Source organism: Natrix helvetica (assembly GCF_964273705.1).
Source record: "Natrix helvetica genome assembly, chromosome: 2".
In the NCBI taxonomy this organism is placed as follows: Eukaryota; Metazoa; Chordata; class Lepidosauria; order Squamata; family Natricidae; genus Natrix; species Natrix helvetica.
In genome coordinates, this window is record NC_138552.1 from 29,249,955 (window position 1) to 29,268,317 (window position 18,363).

At 37.4% G+C, this 18,363-nt stretch overlaps 1 protein-coding gene across 8 annotated transcripts in view; it reads right to left on the bottom strand.

The window, feature by feature from the left end:
- The window catches only part of PDE4D (phosphodiesterase 4D), an 821,955-nt gene that overhangs the window by 253,723 nt on the left and 549,869 nt on the right, over nt 1-18,363 (bottom strand). The window lies entirely within an intron of this gene.

Genomic DNA, 18,363 nt, shown 5'->3' on the forward strand with positions numbered 1-18,363 from the left:
AGGGGGATAGAAGAGAATAATTTATTTCACAAAGAAGTGGCAAAAGTGTGTGAGAGAGAGGGGGAGAGAGAGATTTTATTATTAGTTTGTATCATCATTTCTCCACATTATTTTGTCTTTCTACTCTTTCAGGCTAGGACGACTCCGGAGTGAAATCCCCCTGCAAGGCTTTTTCTGATTGGGAACCTGGAGACTTCAGAAAGATAAAAAGTTGTGGAACAAAAAAACCACCACCAGAATCCATACCCTCAACCAATTGCCAAAGCTCAAAAACAGAAATGTTGAAGAAATATACAAGCTTCCTGAAAATAAATTAGAATAGAACAAGGGAAGGGACCTTGTAGGTCATCTAGTCAAAGCCCTTGCTCAAGTAGGAGACCCTATACCATTTCTGAAAGATGGCTGTCCAATCTCTTCTTGAAAGCTTCCAGTGATAAAGCTCCCACAACTTCTAAAGGCAAGATGTTCCATTAGTTGATTGTTCTGTCAGAAAAGGTCTCTTTATTTCTAGGTTAAATCTCTCCTTGATCAGTTCCCATCCATTATTCCTTGTCTGGCCTTCAGGTGCTTTGGAAAATAGGTTCTCTCTCTGTGACAGCCCCTCAAATATTGGAACACTGTTATCATGTCTCCCCTGGTCTTTCTCTTCACTAGACTAGCCATGCCCAGTTCCTGCCACTGTTCTTTATATGTTTTAGCCTCCAGTCCCCCTTATCATCTTTTGTTGCTCTTCTCTTCCCTCTTTCTAGAGTCTCAATATCTTTTTATAGTGTGGTGACCAAAACTGGATGCAGCTTTCTAGGTGTGGTCTTACTAAAGTTTTATAGAATGTTATTACTACCTCACGTGATCTTAGAAAACCAGCTTCAGCTGCTTTTGAAAATTACAATTTGAAAAATTACTAGGTTTGAAAACCTTGACTCCTTCAATTATAAAATTTATTGATTTCATAATCTCTAAATGTATTTGTAATGTCAAAGACTTTAATAAGTTACTTGCTAGCAAATTAAGAACAAAATACCCAGTTAGGAAGTTATAGGAAGTTAAATAAGAGAACAACAATCTTTAAGTAAGGTTCTGCATTGGTAGAGGGTGACCTCTGATCATACCAGGTTCCCAATTAATTTGTATAGTTTCTCCAAGGCCCCTTCTGATCCACTGGATAGCCATTTGTCTAAAATGGTATAGAGTATCTGTTCTGTAGGGAGAGAGAGGCAGGCAGGAACTGAGGCAAGGCAGGTTGAAATTAACACAACCTTTATTAACAGTATAACACGGCAAAATGTAAGGCAAACCTCGACCCGGCAAACAGCAACATTTGACAGCTGACAGCCCTTTTTATACTAGAGCTGTCAGACGCTGAACCAATAGAATGGCTGCATTCTCCCGCCAGCTGGCTGCTCGCGTCTCAACCAATCAGGGACCGGCAATGATAATCAATGGCGTCGTAGCCCCGAGGACTTAACAGTATCCTTCTTGCACTGGGGGGGAATGGGGATTGGACTAGAACACTACCAAGGTCTCTTCCAACTCTGCTATTCTATAGATCTTATTTTATTTATTTATTTGTATATTTTTTATTTTTTTTATTAAAATTTTTAATAAGTTTTATAATTATTACCACCCTTACCCTTCCCTCTTCCCCCATCCCTACCCCTCTTCCCTCCCTCCCTCCCCCCCGACCTCCCAGAGCAAAATACAGGGTATAAACATTTAACAACCATACGCTAACATAAGCTAACTAATTTTAACATGTTACTATTCTTGTGCTTTAACTCCCCCTTTATTAAACTAACTTTAAATAAATTGTAGCATTCCTTATGCCTTCATTCATAAGCTAACTGAAATTTTTTAGTCCGGTATTTGTTTTGAATATAGTCAATCCATCTTCTCCAGTCCAGCTTGTACTTCTCATCTGAGTGGTCCTTCAGATACGCTGAAATTTTGGGCATCTCTGCTAAGTTTACTACTTTTAATGTCCATTCTTGGATAGTGGGCAACTCTTCCTTCTTCCAATATTGCGCCAACAATCTTGTTGCCGTCGTTAGGTTCAAAATCAAATTAGTCTCTATAACAGTACAATCTGAAACTATACCTAACAAAAACAACTGGGGCGTGAACTTTATCCTCTTTTTCAAAATATTTTGAATAACCCACCATATTTTTATCTAAACTGCTTTAACTTTTTTACAAGTCCATCAAATATGGTAATACGTGGCACCAACACAGTCACATCTCCAACATTTAGATTGTAGATTCGGATACATACAGGCTAGCCTTTTTGGATCTAAATACCATCTGTACAGCATCTTGTAAAAATTATCTCTCAAGTTCTGAGCTTGTGTAAATTTTACATTTCTTACCCAAATCTCTTCCCATGTTTCCATCACTATTGGTTCTTCAAAATTTTGTGCCCATTTTATCATACAATCTTTAACTAATTCTGTTTCTGAGTCTATTTCTATCAATACATTATACAACCTTTTTATGTGCATTTGACCCTGGTCCCTAATTTGTTTTATCAAATTATCCTCATTTTGGATAATACCAGATTTCTGGTCTTTTTTCCATCTAGCCTGTAACTGACCATACTGAAACCAGGTTTGAATTACCCTTTCGTCTCTTAATGCATTCAAATATTTTAACTGTAGTACACCTCTATCCATACTAAGAAGTTCTGCATATGTAGTTACATCTTGTTTTTGTTCTATACTTATGTTCTCTATAGCGTGTCTGGGCACCCCCCACATAGGTATCTTGCCATTTAACCTATATTGATATTTTTTTCCAGACACGCAATAAAGCATTCCTTAAAATATGACTTTTAAAAATCTTGTCGGCCTTCTTGTCATATATTAGATAAGCATGCCAGCCATATACCTTATAGATCTTAAAGCAAGATGCACATTACATTACAATATATTGTGAACCTAAAGCAATCTCATCCCACAATAGCATCTTCTAAAACACCAAAATCTCACTCCTGCTCACGTGTGTAATTATGGATTTTATGTCACCATCTCATGTTTTGTGACCTACAACCTAATTGGAATAGTGGTGGGATTCAATTTTTTTTACTACCGGGTCTGTGGGTCTGGCTTGGTGGGAGTTCTGGGATTGGCAGGGGAAGGATACTGTAAAATCTCCAACCCCACCCCACTTCAGGGGAAGGATACTGCAAAATCTCCATTCCCTCCCGATCAGCTGGGACTTGGGAGGCAAAGAACAGATGGGAGTGGGGCCAGTCAGACGCGGTATTTACCAGTTCTCCGAACTACTCAACATTTTCACTAACGGTTCTCCAGAACTGGTCAGAATACCATCTCTGAACTGGTCTAAATACCATCTCTGAACTGGAACCATCTCTTCAGATACACCCCTCTCATCATTTTCCTAGCATCGTCTCTCAAGAACCCAGGAATCTATAAGTTCTAGTCCCAATTTAGACATGAAGCCGCAAAATGACTTTGTGCCAGTCCGTCTCTTGGGCCTAGGAAAAAGGAAAGGGAGAACTACTTCCCAAAACACAGCCTAGAAAACTGCAGGAACATGTCCATGTAGTCTCCAAAAATTGAGACTGACTCAAAAGGTCACACTTACAAAAATCAATATGGGACAGAATGACAAAATATGAAACATGCTTTTTTAAAAAAAATGTAGTGATTGGTTCAGGTGAACTGTATCTAACTGACAGCTAAAACTTCTGGTTTTACATCCCTTCTGAATTTGTTAAGGATGTCCTCAAGGTGTGGCCCATCTCTGCTGTACATGGTAAGAAGCCAGTGGGAATCTGTAATTATTAATAGTACAATAACTGCTTCAATAGGCCAATGGAAAGATTGAGTTCACAAGCAGTGATAGCATTTGGAAAGAGTTGTAGTTATTAACTGTAGGTGCCTGTAGCAGCTGCAGGTATTTTTATAGTCAACTGGAGCAGTGTAAATTTCAATTTGCTGCCTTTATCTCAAACCACAATCGTATGCGTTTGATTTACTTTCTCCAGGGTAAAAAGGGTAGGGTGTGGTGATTTTAAAGTTTGAAGGTGTCATATTTTTTCTGGGTGTGAAAAATTAACAAACATGCAGATTCATTACAATTTACCAGTTCTTATTTTCATTACATATATTTTACACTGCTGTATCTGGAGACATTTATTAATGGAGCTCTCGCTCGCTCGCTCTCTTTTTTGAGAACAGCATAATTTAAAAACCTCAGATATTATATAATAAAGGTAAGGTAAAAGTTCCCCTCGCATATAAGTGCTAGTCATTCCCGACTCTAGGGGGTGCTGCTCATAGCTGTTTCAAAGCTGAAGAGCCAGCGCTGTCCGAAGACGTCTCTGTGGTCATGTGGCCAGCATGACTAAACAGCAAAAGCGCACGGAACGCTGTTACCTTCCCACCAAAGATGGTTCCTATTTTTCAACTTTCAATTTTACATGTTTTCGAACTGCTAGGTTGGCAGAAGCTGGGACAAGTAACGGAAGCTCACTCCGTTACATGGCGCTAAGGGATTCGAACCATTGGACTGCCGACCTTTCTGATCAACAAGCTCAGCGTCTTAGCCACTGAGCCACCGCATCCCTTTATTGTATAATAAAACTCAATAAATCTGAAGTACCCTGCCCAAAATGTAAATAAGACACCAACTTGCCTTTCTGTATTGTTGTTGTTTTAGGTTGACTAGGTGTATATAAGCAGTTTCAGGCTTGGAAAATTCTGGTAGTGAAAGGTTCCAATAGACAAGAATATTTGTAGCTCAGGTTTGAGCTGTGGGGTCCTTGGTGCTCTCTGAGCTTGGTTGTTTTCTTGCAGATGGTTTCTTGCAATTAGGTGACATGCATCAGTCCAGTGGAGCAAATCCAGTAGCACTGCTGGTGTTACCTAACTGGGTATGGAAATGTCTACAAGACCAACCAAGCTCAGGGAACACCAGGAACCATAGCGAAAGTTAATCATAGGTAATATCATTAGTGATACAAGTGTATATCTGTAAGCATAGTCATTGATTTTATGTTTTGTTTTTTGTTTGTTGTTTTATTATAAAAGAAAATTAAAATTATTTTTAAAAAATAAAAAAAAAATTAAAGTTGCCTGTCCTGAATTATAAGAATTATAATCAGTCTTACCATAAACCACAAATGTTATATTGAATTTAACTTTTAAGGATAATCAGTTCCAAAACTGGGGGGTGGGGAAATCTAGCATGAATTCTATTTGCACTTATATTTTCTCATTTAAAAACCCCTGAAGATTCCATATTCCTGCTTAGCAGGTTTATGAGCTGATGTTCCGATTCAGTTAGCAAAGCACTGTTAAGCCTGAGAAGCAATAGGATACTGGACTCTTTGTGATGGAAAATCTGAACAGTGATTTTAAACTCTGTATCTTCCAACAGCCCTAAATCAAATGGGAAGGATGCAGGGATGGGCTTCAAAAATTTTAGCAAGGGGTTCTTTAGAATTACTGATACTTATCTTGACAACTTGATTTATTACATAATTAAAGATTACCTGAATTTAGTAATTTCATGTATCCATATTGATAACTCTGATCAGCAGCTACTCTTGTCTTTTCTATTGTTTTGTCATTTTCATGGATTTCTGAAAACTGAAGGTTTGTCTACATATAAACTCTTCTTTTCATGAATGTATGTGAAATTATGTCGGTTTATGTAATGGTCTGTGGAAATAATCTTGGGAGACCAGAGGAGGAAGAGCCACATCCTAGGTCACAGTGAGACAACAGATACCCTCCCGCACACATCCCTACGACCAATCCGCTCTCACAGGGAGGGACTACTACTGGTGCCGTCCACTAGGCAGTGCCAGCGGGCGGCGCCTAGGGGTAGGACCTTCTCTGTGATGGGCCCAACCCTCTGGAATGACCTCCCCCCGACATTAGAACTACCACTGACTTCCGTTCCTTCCGTCAAAAATTAAAGACTCACCTGTTTCGATTAGCTGGCCTGGCACATTCTTAGTTTTTACCTCCCGATGGATATATTTTAATGGGTAATTTTGGGTAATATTTTAACTCTTGGGTTATTAGAGTTTTTAATGTATTATATTTATTATTCTATATACAGTCTTGCAACCTCCTCCACCTACGTATTTAATTATTTAACTGTTTTATGTATGTATTTTATAACACATTTTAGTGACTGTACACCGCCCCGAGTCCCTTTCGGGAGAGGGGGCGGTCTATAAATATGAATAATAAATAATAAATAAATAAATAAATAATCTCAGTCCACAGTTGGAATGGAGATGTGGGAAGCATCTCAATAGGGATCCTTCTTAGTTCTTTGGAAAGTAAAGGCAACAAGAGGAGCATACAAAATTGGTGCCAGCTCTTCAGAGTCCTGGTGGCACATTGGTTAGAATGCAGCATTGCAGGTTAATTCTGCCGACTGCTAGCAGTTTAATCTCAACCGTCTCAAGGTTGACTGAGCCTTCCATCCTTCCGGGGTTGGTAAAATGAGGACCCAGATTGTTGGAGGCAACATGCTGACTCTGTACAACACTAAGAGAGGGTTGTAAAGCACAGTGAAACAGTATGTAAGTCAAAGTTGCTATTCAAAGTAGTCCAGATAAGAAATCAAAACAAAGAGCACTTAACACTACCTTTATTGTAGGGTTACAGTAACAGACTCTTGCAAGTCTTAAGGCACTTTGGCCCCTTCATCACCATTACTTTTCAGAGAACTAGGAACGATCTCTTCTGAAACACTTCCCACATCTGCAGTCCTTGTGTGAACTGAGATATCTCTCGTCTCACTGCTGCCTAAGCTGCATCTCCTTCTTCTCTTGTCTCCTAGTCATTCTCACAGACCATTACAGATATATTTTTTTTGCTTCAACATAATCCAATTTATTTATACATAATGACACAGGCTCACATCTGACATTTTCCCAGTTTGAAAGATCCTTCTAAAGCTTTTCACAATTCCATTGTGTTTCTATGGCTCTTGATGATGTGATGCTACTCTAAAGCATAACATTAATTCACACCTCACTCCATTTGGATCCAGATATAATCATGCTGTGCGAGAAATCTCATTGTAATCAATAGTGCTAGCTAATCATGACTAACTAAAATCCCTTTCATTCCTGTAAGTAGACTTCAGGTACCTTTGATCTAAAGAAAAATTGTACAAGCACCAGACTTAATAAGCAGATGCCTGGCTTCTCATATGCTTTTGTGATATGTCTATATTATCTGCTTTCTGTTGTTTAGGTAGTTCTTGTTCCACAAGAGAAAGCATAAGCTTAATTCCAGAATTAATCTTTAATAAGAAACTTTTTTTATTTAATATTCTATGAATTACTCTTGTAGACAAGGATATTAGAAAGCTAAAGTATCTGATGTTGTGTTTTTGGCCAAAATGATTAGTTTGTTAAGTTCTTTTGAATTACGTACAAGCACATCCTTGAATGAAGGCTGCAAAATTAAGGATTCACTTAACTTTGGGGTATTTGAATGTTTGGAGGACAATCATTTCATCTGGGACACTCACAAGACTTTTTAGAACTCATTTCCATTCTGTGAATTAATGGTGTGCATTTGTGTAGTACATCCATTTTATAGTTAACCGTTGGGTAGATTGGTAGTGATGGGCAAAAAGGTCTTTTAGTTTTCTATTTCTATTGCTACCATGGATATATCTAAGCATGATTCATTTTTCATCTCACAAACCAGTCAACTGCCTAACTGGCTTCCTATTTCTATTGAGTTCTAAAAAATGTCTTTATCGTTAGCTTTAAACATTACGCTCTTCAATTTGTTTTTGCATACGGCCTTTGCTTGAAAATAATTTAAGCCTAACAAGAACAGCCCTGTCAATCCAAAGTTCTGCTCTTCTTACTGATTACTTCTGCCAAAATAGATTCAAATGCTACCCGTGGAAAATTAAAACATACACGCTTGTTGACCTAAGTGACCGATGGCTTGCATGTTTTACATAGCAAAATGTGTCAGTCTAGTCTTGCCGGAGTGATAAATATGCTAAACAGTATGTGACCTATTTTGACAAAGAAACTGATAAACACACTGGACAAGTGCAATATTTTTCATACAGGCCACGGCTGTTCCATTAAAGTTCCTCATAAACCTTTCACTATCTGCTAAGCTCAACAACAGGAATATTCTAATGTGAGAAATTTGATGAAAGGCATGGTTTCCATTAGGTAATCTGAATAGGATTTCTTCTTGGTAGGTATTACATTTTGAATTTAATAGTGATTGCACATAATAAAGTTATTAGGGTTTTTGTTTTGTTTCTTCCACAGAGAAATTACCTTTATGCCTCTATATGGATTAAGATATAGCTTTGATTCTTTCTTAAATTTCATGCATAGATACAAATGAAATTTAAAAAGATAAATTGTGGGGGAGGGAGGTATCCCACCATAAGGCAGTTGACAAGATAACTGTTTCAGGGGGGGAAAAGGCCCAAAAGTCAGATTTTGAAAAATGTTGGCCACTGTGTATACAGTTACACATTAAAATACATGCAAACATATTGCCGCAGCTCTGTGGCAGAACAATTATGTTTATTCATTTTTTTCTAGGGGAATATCATGTGTACCTATCAGCTGTTGTTGCTAAGTTTAGAAAACTAAGGTTGTTGCACAAATGTTGCTTATTGCATAGGCAAAATAAAGACATTTTAGAAATGTTAGGTCAGTGGCATCTATTATTAATGTATACCTAATTTGTCGCTCATGGTGTATCAACTATTGAAAATTAAATTTGCATTCTCTGTGGAGACTGGCTATTTCAATGTTAAATATGCATGGTATCTCTCCCCACCCCTCTTTAAAAAACACAATATCACCTTTCATTGAATTACTTCCTAATGTAGGAGAATTGGATATGTATAGGGAAAAAACATGTATGCATCTCTTTGCACATTATTTATCTGGGCTGAGTTCACTACAAAACACTACAAAATTACAAAATGTAAAGATTATTATAAGGCTGCTAGTCCAAACTTTTATTCAGTTCAACAGGAATCCTCTAAAATATTTTTTAAAAGTGGCTATCAAGCTTCTATCTAAAAATATCAAGTAAGAACAAATTTTCCACTGCTCTTACTGCCAGAAGAATCTTCTTAAAATTCATTCTGATTCTGTTTTAGAAAACTTCAACCTATTGATTACGGTGCTGCTGTTTATTTCAAAAGAGAGCAGACTGTCTATTTTTGCATGCTGCCATCTTTAAAATATCTAGACTGGAAGATTAAAAAAAATCCCAGATGAAAGCAGTGGAAAATCAGTTCCATGTCATGGCTATGATGCCTGTATGGACATAAACATGTAGTAGATAGAAGATAGGCTAGTCTGAGTGGTAGCACCTCAGAAACATGAATACATTTATGTTTCCCAGGCCAAATCCATTATATCTGGAGACTTGAAGAACTTCCTTGATGACATCTCAAAGCCCCTTCTTGTGATCTTTGAAAAATTATAGAGGACCAACACAGAACCAGTGAACGCCAGAGAACAACTGAGATGATAAGGGGCTGTGAAGGAAAAAAAGCTATGAGCTGCAGTTGGAAGTATTAAGATATAATTTAGCTTGGAGTAGAGAAGACTAAAAAGAAAGGTGATAGCCATATTTAAGGTTCTGAAAGTTAATGATATAGAACACAGCACAGAATTGTGTTTTAGCTGTTGGGTTTAAATTACAAAGAAGATGAATTTGGTTGGACATTCCTAACAATAATGGCAGTTATAACAGTGGAAGATGGTGGATTTTGCTGAAGATATTTGACCAATAGATGCTCATTAATCGGGGTGGATATATTAATGGATTCTGACACAAGGTAGGGTTGGATCAGATGATGTCCAAAGATCCTTTCAATCTTTAGTTTCTATGATTTTTTTGAATAAATAAATCCAGGTGTTCGTGTCCCCATTCAGAAGTGGCAAAATTGAAGATTCATTTTTTAGACAGTCAAATGAGAGATCAGCGGCATAATTTTTATTCTTGTTGATATACTCTAATTTTTGGGACAACTCATATATACTTTCTCTAAAGTAGCCACGCAATTATAGGCTTGAACACGGATATGCTATCAATAAATATGAAAATAAACATATTTTTCCTAAATAGTATTTATATGCTATACTGTACATTCAAATATCTTTTCTCTGTTTTTGACTCGGGGTAGTGTTATCAATACAGTCTGATGGCAAATTGACCTCCCAGCTCTATGAAATAAGAACCTGAAGCAGATATATTTTATATTAAAAAGATTTCTAGAAGTGAAAATGCTCTGCGTTTTTATAAAAAAACAGTTTTCCTCAAAAAGAAATCCAACATGTATATGATTTTGATCACTCCTGTGCTTTTTCCTTGCCTATACATAATATCAAGACTTAGCAAAAGGAAGCATATGGAAGTAAAGCACATTGAAAAATACTGCAAATAATCCACTTAACTATACAGCAGAAGGCTGGCTTAGACAACAACTGAAACATGACATTGCAAATGAAATAAAATGCTTTCCTATAAATGTACCGGTCACATCATTTTCATATATTTTCCAAAGCTTTATGTCAGAAAGTGTACAGGTTTGGAAATAATATAGAAAAAGAAGCCACAAATTTTGGAATACTTGTTGTGACCAATTCATTCACAAAATGCTACCCAGACTAATATATCTGAACTAGTGTGAACTAGAGCTACATTAACCTTGTTCAGAATATCTGATATGAAATTAATATATGATCTGCAAATGATAAGATATTCTGTGAAGGTAAAATACTGGAAAGACCTCAATCAAGCAGACTGGGCAATAAATACGGTATATACAGAAATATGGAGATTAGATCATTGGATCCTTTACAGCGGAGTAACACTATGTTCCTAGCAATTTTTTTCTCCTATTTAGAAGAAGAAAAATCTGGTGTTTCTATTACTATGAATATGATTAATAGCCGAGCTACTTTTTTTCAAAGAAACCTTAGAAACTCCTAGTTTCCATACACGTCAAGTGGAGCACAAAATTCAACTCAGTTTTATGTTTTTACATAACAACTCTTGCCAAAGTAAGGCTTACTTTCTGTTACCAACCTCAGAACAAAATAGGCACATAATGAAGCTGTTTTTGAAATCTTACCCAAGTTGATGAACAATGCCATTTTTTGCATTCACTGTCTTGTTTTCACATTTGCTACATATCATGCAAGAAATACAATTTCTGCCATTTCAAGGAGATGTGAAGTATAACTTACCTAGAAATAAAGAAGAGAGAAAATGTTTCAGTATTATAAATGTTACATTCTAAACATATCTTTTTTCTCCCCCACCACATAATAATCATATGTTTTTTTTTCTAAACAGTTTAGAAAGCATCAGATGCGTCTGTTACATCCTGTTCTGTTACTAGCAGGGCCTAGTTGTAATGTATTGGTTTCAAAAACAAAAACAAAAAATACCAAGAGGGAATTTTCTACCACATCAAATGATAGTTTAGCATTCATTTGTGGATTAGCATGGGTTTTAGCCCTGTCCAATCAGATGTTTTCTATACATCGCACTACCAAGCTTGGGATAATCAGTCAGCATGGCTAACACAGTGGTTTACTCACTTTCATGAAGAGATAGATGGGATAAGATGAGGAAAAAATGCATATTGGGACTACACAATGCCATTAAATGCAGGTAGTCCTTGACTTTCAACAGTTCATTCAGTGACCGTTCAAACTTACAACGGCCCTGGAAAAAAAGTGACTTATGACCATTTTTCACACTCACGGCCACTGCAACAGCCCCTTGGCCATGTGATCAAAATTGAGATGCTTGGCAACTGATTCATATTTATGATAGTTGCAGTGTCCCAGGGTCATGTGATTCCCTTTGTGACCTCCTGACAAGGAAAGTCAACGAGGAAGCTAGACTCACTTTACAACCGTGTTACTAACTTAACAACAGTAGGGGTTCACTTAACAACTGTGACAAGGAAAGTCGTAAAATGGAACAAAATTCACTCAACAACTCTCGCTTAGCAATAGAAATTTTGGGCTCAATTGTGGCCGTAAGTTGAGGACTACCTGTAGTTACCAAATCTGAGGAAATGTTTATTTAAATCTTTAAATATGTACAACAAATTTTGGGGATGAGCTGGAGGGGACTCAACCCTCTCTATGCTAATTCTTTATGAAATGTCAATAGAATGAAATAAGTGATAATTTTCTAATTTTCAAAACTGGACAGTATTTTTAACTGATGAAGATCCCAAAGCAATAATACTTTATAGCCTTAACCAAATATAATATGTTTTCCCTAGCAGTGAATATCCTATTGATTATCTTATGGTAAACTCTGGAAACAGCAAAGTGCAGTATTTGGGTTTATATATAGAAAAACAAATGCGAATATTGAAAACTTACAAGATCCATCACAAGACCCTGAGCTGACGTGGCTCTCACCTGACGTGACCTCACTACCACACAATCTACTGATCACACAACCCCCTTATAAGCAGAAGAACACCAACGCTGACATCCCCTACACTCCACTGAAGATGTTACCTAGCCTGGTAACGAAATGCTCAGAAACCAACCCACAAGCTCAGAGGATGAATCTTCACCTTCATCCTATACCTGAGCCAGAGATATTCACCACTATATCATATTGAAAACTGTTCAAAAGTAGCAAATTTCATCAGAAACTTTTACTTCATATACACGCTTGATTATCATAGAATTATGCATTCTCCAAGATCAGTCACATATTCATTACAAGCATGCATAAATTGACATTGCTTTCAGGATTACTTGAGTCATCATTAAACATAGAAAATTTATATCAGTACAGCAATAGATGCTATCTGGAATCTATTAGGAAGCGTTCTAGCAGGCTGGATTAAATTTAATTTTCTCCTACAATTATTCATAGAAGGAAAAGGCTTGAATAACACAAAGAAACAACTTTGAAAGAAAGAAGCTACACATTTGTATCTCAAAGTAACAGTACAATCCTTTTCCTTTTATGGGTGGGACACTGTGTTAAATGTCCTGGGCCTGAAACCCAGAGAAGACAGCTTCCAAAATATGTTTCCATCTATAATGAGGAAATAGATTCTTTTTCCTTAAAGACAATAAACCTAAGCAGTTAGAATCTAATACCGAAATCATTTCGATACTTTGTTCCCATTTACTGGACCATTGATTTCAGCGAACGAACTACAAAATGGAGGGGGAGAAATCACATTGCCATAAGATGCAAGAAGAAGAGGTGTGCACATATGTGTGTATACATATACACAACAGCAACTAAGATGATGAAAGCCCTGGAGATGAAACCATATGAAAGAACAGTTGCAGGATTTGGGTTTGGCTAGTGTAGAGAAAAGGAGGACTGGGGGGTGGGGGGTGGGATGATGTCAGTATTCCAGTATTTGAGAGGTTGCCACAAAGAGGAGGGGCTAAACTTATTTTTCAGAGCACCAGAGGGCAGGACAAGAAACAATGGATGAAAACTAAGCAAGGAGAGAAGCAACCTGGAATTAAAGAGAAACTTCCTAACAGTGAGAACAATTAACCAGTGAAACAACTTGCCATCAGAAGTTGTGAGTGCTTCATCACTGGAGGTTTTTAAGAAGAGGCTGGACAGTCACTTGTCTGAAACGGTATAGGGTTTCCTGCTTGAACAGGGGGTTGGACTAGACGACCTCGAAGATTCCTTCCAGCTCTGTTCTGACTGATATCTGACCCCTATCAAATGAACATTCTGTTCCAAGACTTCAAAGGGGCCAGAAGGCATGAAAAAGCAGTGGAAGCTTCTAAAACATCAATCATGGCCTATCCAATAGCTAAGGCCATTTATTTCTCTGCTTTGAGTTGTTTTAAATCTGCTTTTAATGGTCCTGTTGCTGCTTGGCTGCTGTTGAATCTGTACTTAGCAACCAAGGTATCTACCATGAGATACTTTTTCACAGATCTGAGAGTTTCCTGTTTTATTGGCTGATGCCTTTCTGTCTGCTGGGCCTTGTAGAGATGGCCCAGTGGTTTACTGCCACCTGCTGTGAGGCAGACAGACAGGCCAGCCTGGGCTAAATCAAGCAATTCTTTCTGGAAGGCACGCAACAAGAAAACTAACTGGTTACTCTCCACCTCCTCCTTCCGCTCCTACACCTCTGATAATCACTATCCTTCCGCCTCGATTAGCACAAACAATTGTTAAGACATCTGTGCATGCAAACAAGATCACAGAGTAGGATTATTTATGAAAAAATAAGATAAAAATGTTTGGACTTTTAGAAATAATGCAGACAACTCAATATGTACCGTAATAATTTTTCTGTATCTGTCTGGAGCCTTACAATTCCAAGGTATACAGCCTAGAGAAGGTGATGGAAAGCTTCAAGGAAGGTGGATAATATTTCAAAACTGATGGGAGTATCCATACCTCTTGTTGCTATAACCAGCTAATATAGTTCTGTCTCTAGTAGCAAACTAGCACAAAGAAATAGGTTGTGGGACTTGCTTCTGTGGTGAACATGTTCAATTTCAGATACTGAGTGCTACTTGGAGAATTGGGGGGATACTGAAGAAACCCATCACAGATGCTTTGCTTAGGGACTTTTGAAACCTAAGTCAGCGCAGAAACAAAGCTAGGTTTAATGCTGTTTTGTTAAAGATTTTGGTTTTTGTGTTACTAAGTAGCATACTTGGTTGATGAAATGAGCACGGATAATGAAGTTGCATTTTAAGAACACACAAATCAAGGTGGAAATATTCCAAGGAATAGAACGGAGAATTAAATAAAAACAAAATAGAAATTGTTACCCTCCAGATTCAATCAAATGGAGAGTTGATCAGAGCAGCTATATATAACTCTATGGAAAGATAGGGATGTGTGGTCTTTCTTTCTTTCTTTCTTTCTTTCTTTCTTTCTTTCTTTCTTTTTCTTTCTTTCTTTCTTTTTCTTTCTTTCTTTCTGTTTGTATTCCACCTTTGTTATTTTTACAAATAACTCAAGGCTGCAAACATATCCAACATGCCTTCCTCATCTTGTTTTTCCCCACAACAACAATCTTGTGAAGTTGGATTGGGCTGAAAGAGAGTGACTGGCCAAGGTCACCAGCTGGCTTTTGCGCCTAAAATGGGACTAGGATGCTTAACAAATCTGTGTTGGAAAAATCTGGACAAACACTACAGTGAAACAAAAAGATAAATAAAACTCTAACTCCAGTAGTTGTCTAGATTTTGAAGCACAGATCTGGTACCTTATCCAAGAGGAGATAGGATTTTTAGAGAGGAAAAAAGAAACATATTCGAATAACAGAACTCCAGAGTAAAGGAAGGCAAAAGAAAATTTACCAGGGAGATTAGGTTGCATGTTGAGATAAACAGTGAATTATTAAAATACAAAACTGTTTGAACCCCCAATGTATAGCTTTATTTCAGTTTCTAATCTACACTAAACCTGGAGGTAACTTACAGAATTTCCATTTAGCAAGCCAGGGAGAAGAAAGTAAGGAACAAATTACCTAATAAAGATAAGAAAGTGGAATGTTTTTTTTTATTTGGTGTTTCATCGTTCCACACTCCCAAATGTTGGGTTAAACAGAATTGGTTGCCTTCCTTAAACAAGCATTGTAGAATACAAATACATTCTATAGTTTAGCTAAATTAAAAGGTGCACTCGTTCTTGAAATAATTATTATTTTCCTTGGCCCTCCAAAGTTAAAATTGTATTGGTTATACATGTATATAGACCCTATTTCTCTTATTCCAATAGTGCAAGATACAATAAATAATGCAATTCATGTCATTTTTCAATTGCTACGTTGAAAAAATAATAATTTTGTCAGGAATAGCAGAAACATTGCTCCAACATCACTGTAGCTGCAAGTTTCAAAACTGTCTGAAAGATTCTGCACTAAGTAGAATTGCTACAAAATCACTGTATTGTCACATTTCCAGAATATATATTTGTTTGAGATCTGGGAACTGTTTCTTCTTTCATGGTTTGATAAACATCAGTCAGTGAAAAAACTACACGGAAAATTGAAGAAGCCATATTCTAAGAGCTCAAATTCTCCTCTATGGGTTTAGAGACTTTTTTGCTGTTCAAATAAACTTAATTTCCTTTCATCTCAGTAACTATTCCAAGCCATAAACACCACTTTTTTTTACGTAGTCTTCCCCTAGTTCATTATGCCTCCTCCTACTTTGCTTTCTGAACCAGTGTTTCTCAAACTCAGCACTTGAAGATGTGTGGACTTCAACTCCCAGAATTGTTCAGCCAGCATGCAGCTTTATACCAATGTAACACATTCCAAATATCTTGAGACTACAATCCCCTGAATACTGAATCAAAACCTAAGCTGGCTGGAAATTATATTGCAACACATCTGGAAAATATCAGATTGAGGACCATTGATATAAATCAGGGGAAATAGAACCCTTGCTAGGGGTGTCAAACTTGATTTCACTGAGGGCTGCATCAGGATTGTGTTTGATCTGAGAGGGTCTGAATCAGCGTGGCCACGGTGGGCCTAGCCAGCCACTCATGTTGTGGGCGCCTGAGGTGGCCTGAGCACTCTTCCAGTGAAAACGGGCTACCAAGCTCCATTTTCAGCTGTGATGGCCTCCTGCAACTCTCTGCCAGCAAAAACGGACCTTGGGTGGGAGGCGCCTGCAGCCGTCCCGAGCTCTGTTTTTGCTGGCAGAGGCATTGAGGGTCAGTCCTTTGCTATTCTCACGGTGGACCCATGGGCCAGATCTAAGGTCTGGCCCCGGGGCCTTGAGTTTGACACCTTTGGTTTATGTAGTCTATGTATTTTGTCACAAATGACCAAAAAATGTCATGAAGTTTAGAAACTAATATGTTGCTTGCGGCCTAAGCTTTTTATTCAACTATGTTTACAACGGGATATACTCTATAACCTGCTGTGGTGAGTAGGCCTGTATGTGTCTGCACATTTCACTGATTATTGCCATTAAGTAGATGCTGACTGAGTGACCACAGAGATAGATTATCTCAATAAGATCTTGATGCTTCAGGTCTTCTAACAGGGCATCCTTTGCATAATTGCTGCTGGTTTTTATCTTCTTTTCCTGCCAGCTTTCCCAACATTATATACATATACATATACATATATTCCCACAGAACCGGATCTTTGCTTAATGTCTCCAAAGCAGGATAATTTGAGCCACATCATTTGCACTTCAAGTGACACTGCATATTTATACATTCTTAAATGTAAATACGTCATTGGGGAAGAATAGTAAATAGAATTAAATGCAGAAAATAAAATAGGTTCAATTATATTGTGATCATTAAAAGAAAGCCAACTTTGCCAGGGGCATGCTGACAATTTTAAGCTAACTGTCACATGTCAATTATGTTGCAATCAGGAGATAAACTGGAGACCTATATAAATATAGAAAGGCTCTACAAGACAAAAAGAAAAAATGAATAATTGGCAGACTCGCGATGGAAACAAGAGAACACATAAGGAGCAACAAGAGCCACTATATTGATCTTGGGAATACAGGTAGTCCTCAAATTACAAAAGTTCACATAGTGACCATTCAAAGTTACAATGGCACTGAAAAAAGTGACTTACAATTTTTCACACTTATGACCATTGCAGCATTCCAATGGTCATGTGATCAAAATTCAGATGTTTGGCAACTGACTCACATTTATGACAGATGCACTATCCCAGGGTCATATGATTTCCTTTTATGACTTTCTGACAAGCAAAGTCAATGGGGAAGCCATATTCACTTAACAGTCGGGTTATTAACGTAACAGCTGCAGCGATTCCCTTACAACTGTGGCAAGAAGTCATAAAATGGGGTAAAATTTAACGAAAGTCTCATTTAGCAACAGAAATTTTGGACTCAATTGTGGTTGTAAGTCAAGGATTATTCAACTATGTTTGTATTATGATGCAAAACTAAAAAGGGCCACCCAAAACTGCAGCTAAGATCTGCTTTGCTTTTTCTGCATGAATGAGAACATAATAACAGTTATGAATTTAATATTGCGTACTAATAAGTCTTTAGTAATGTCCTGAATAGTCTGGAAAATATAAAAGGCTCTTCCTAGAAGTTACCTCTTGTGAGGGAGATTAACTGCGGCCTTGTAAATTGCTTGTAGTTTTGGAGAATGCTTGAAACATTAATTTTAGAAATGTTATGTACAATCCCTTTCTTATCTTCCCTCTGCAGGGTTTGAGGACTTAACCAATATAAGAATGGTATTTGAAAAAAATGAAAAAGCGGCTGGGAAAAAATGATGTTCTACTTTTTTCCCAACTCTCTCCTTGTAAAGCTAATTTATCTCAAATTCTGACAAGCTTTTCACCACAACACACACTAGATTTGTAAGAGCT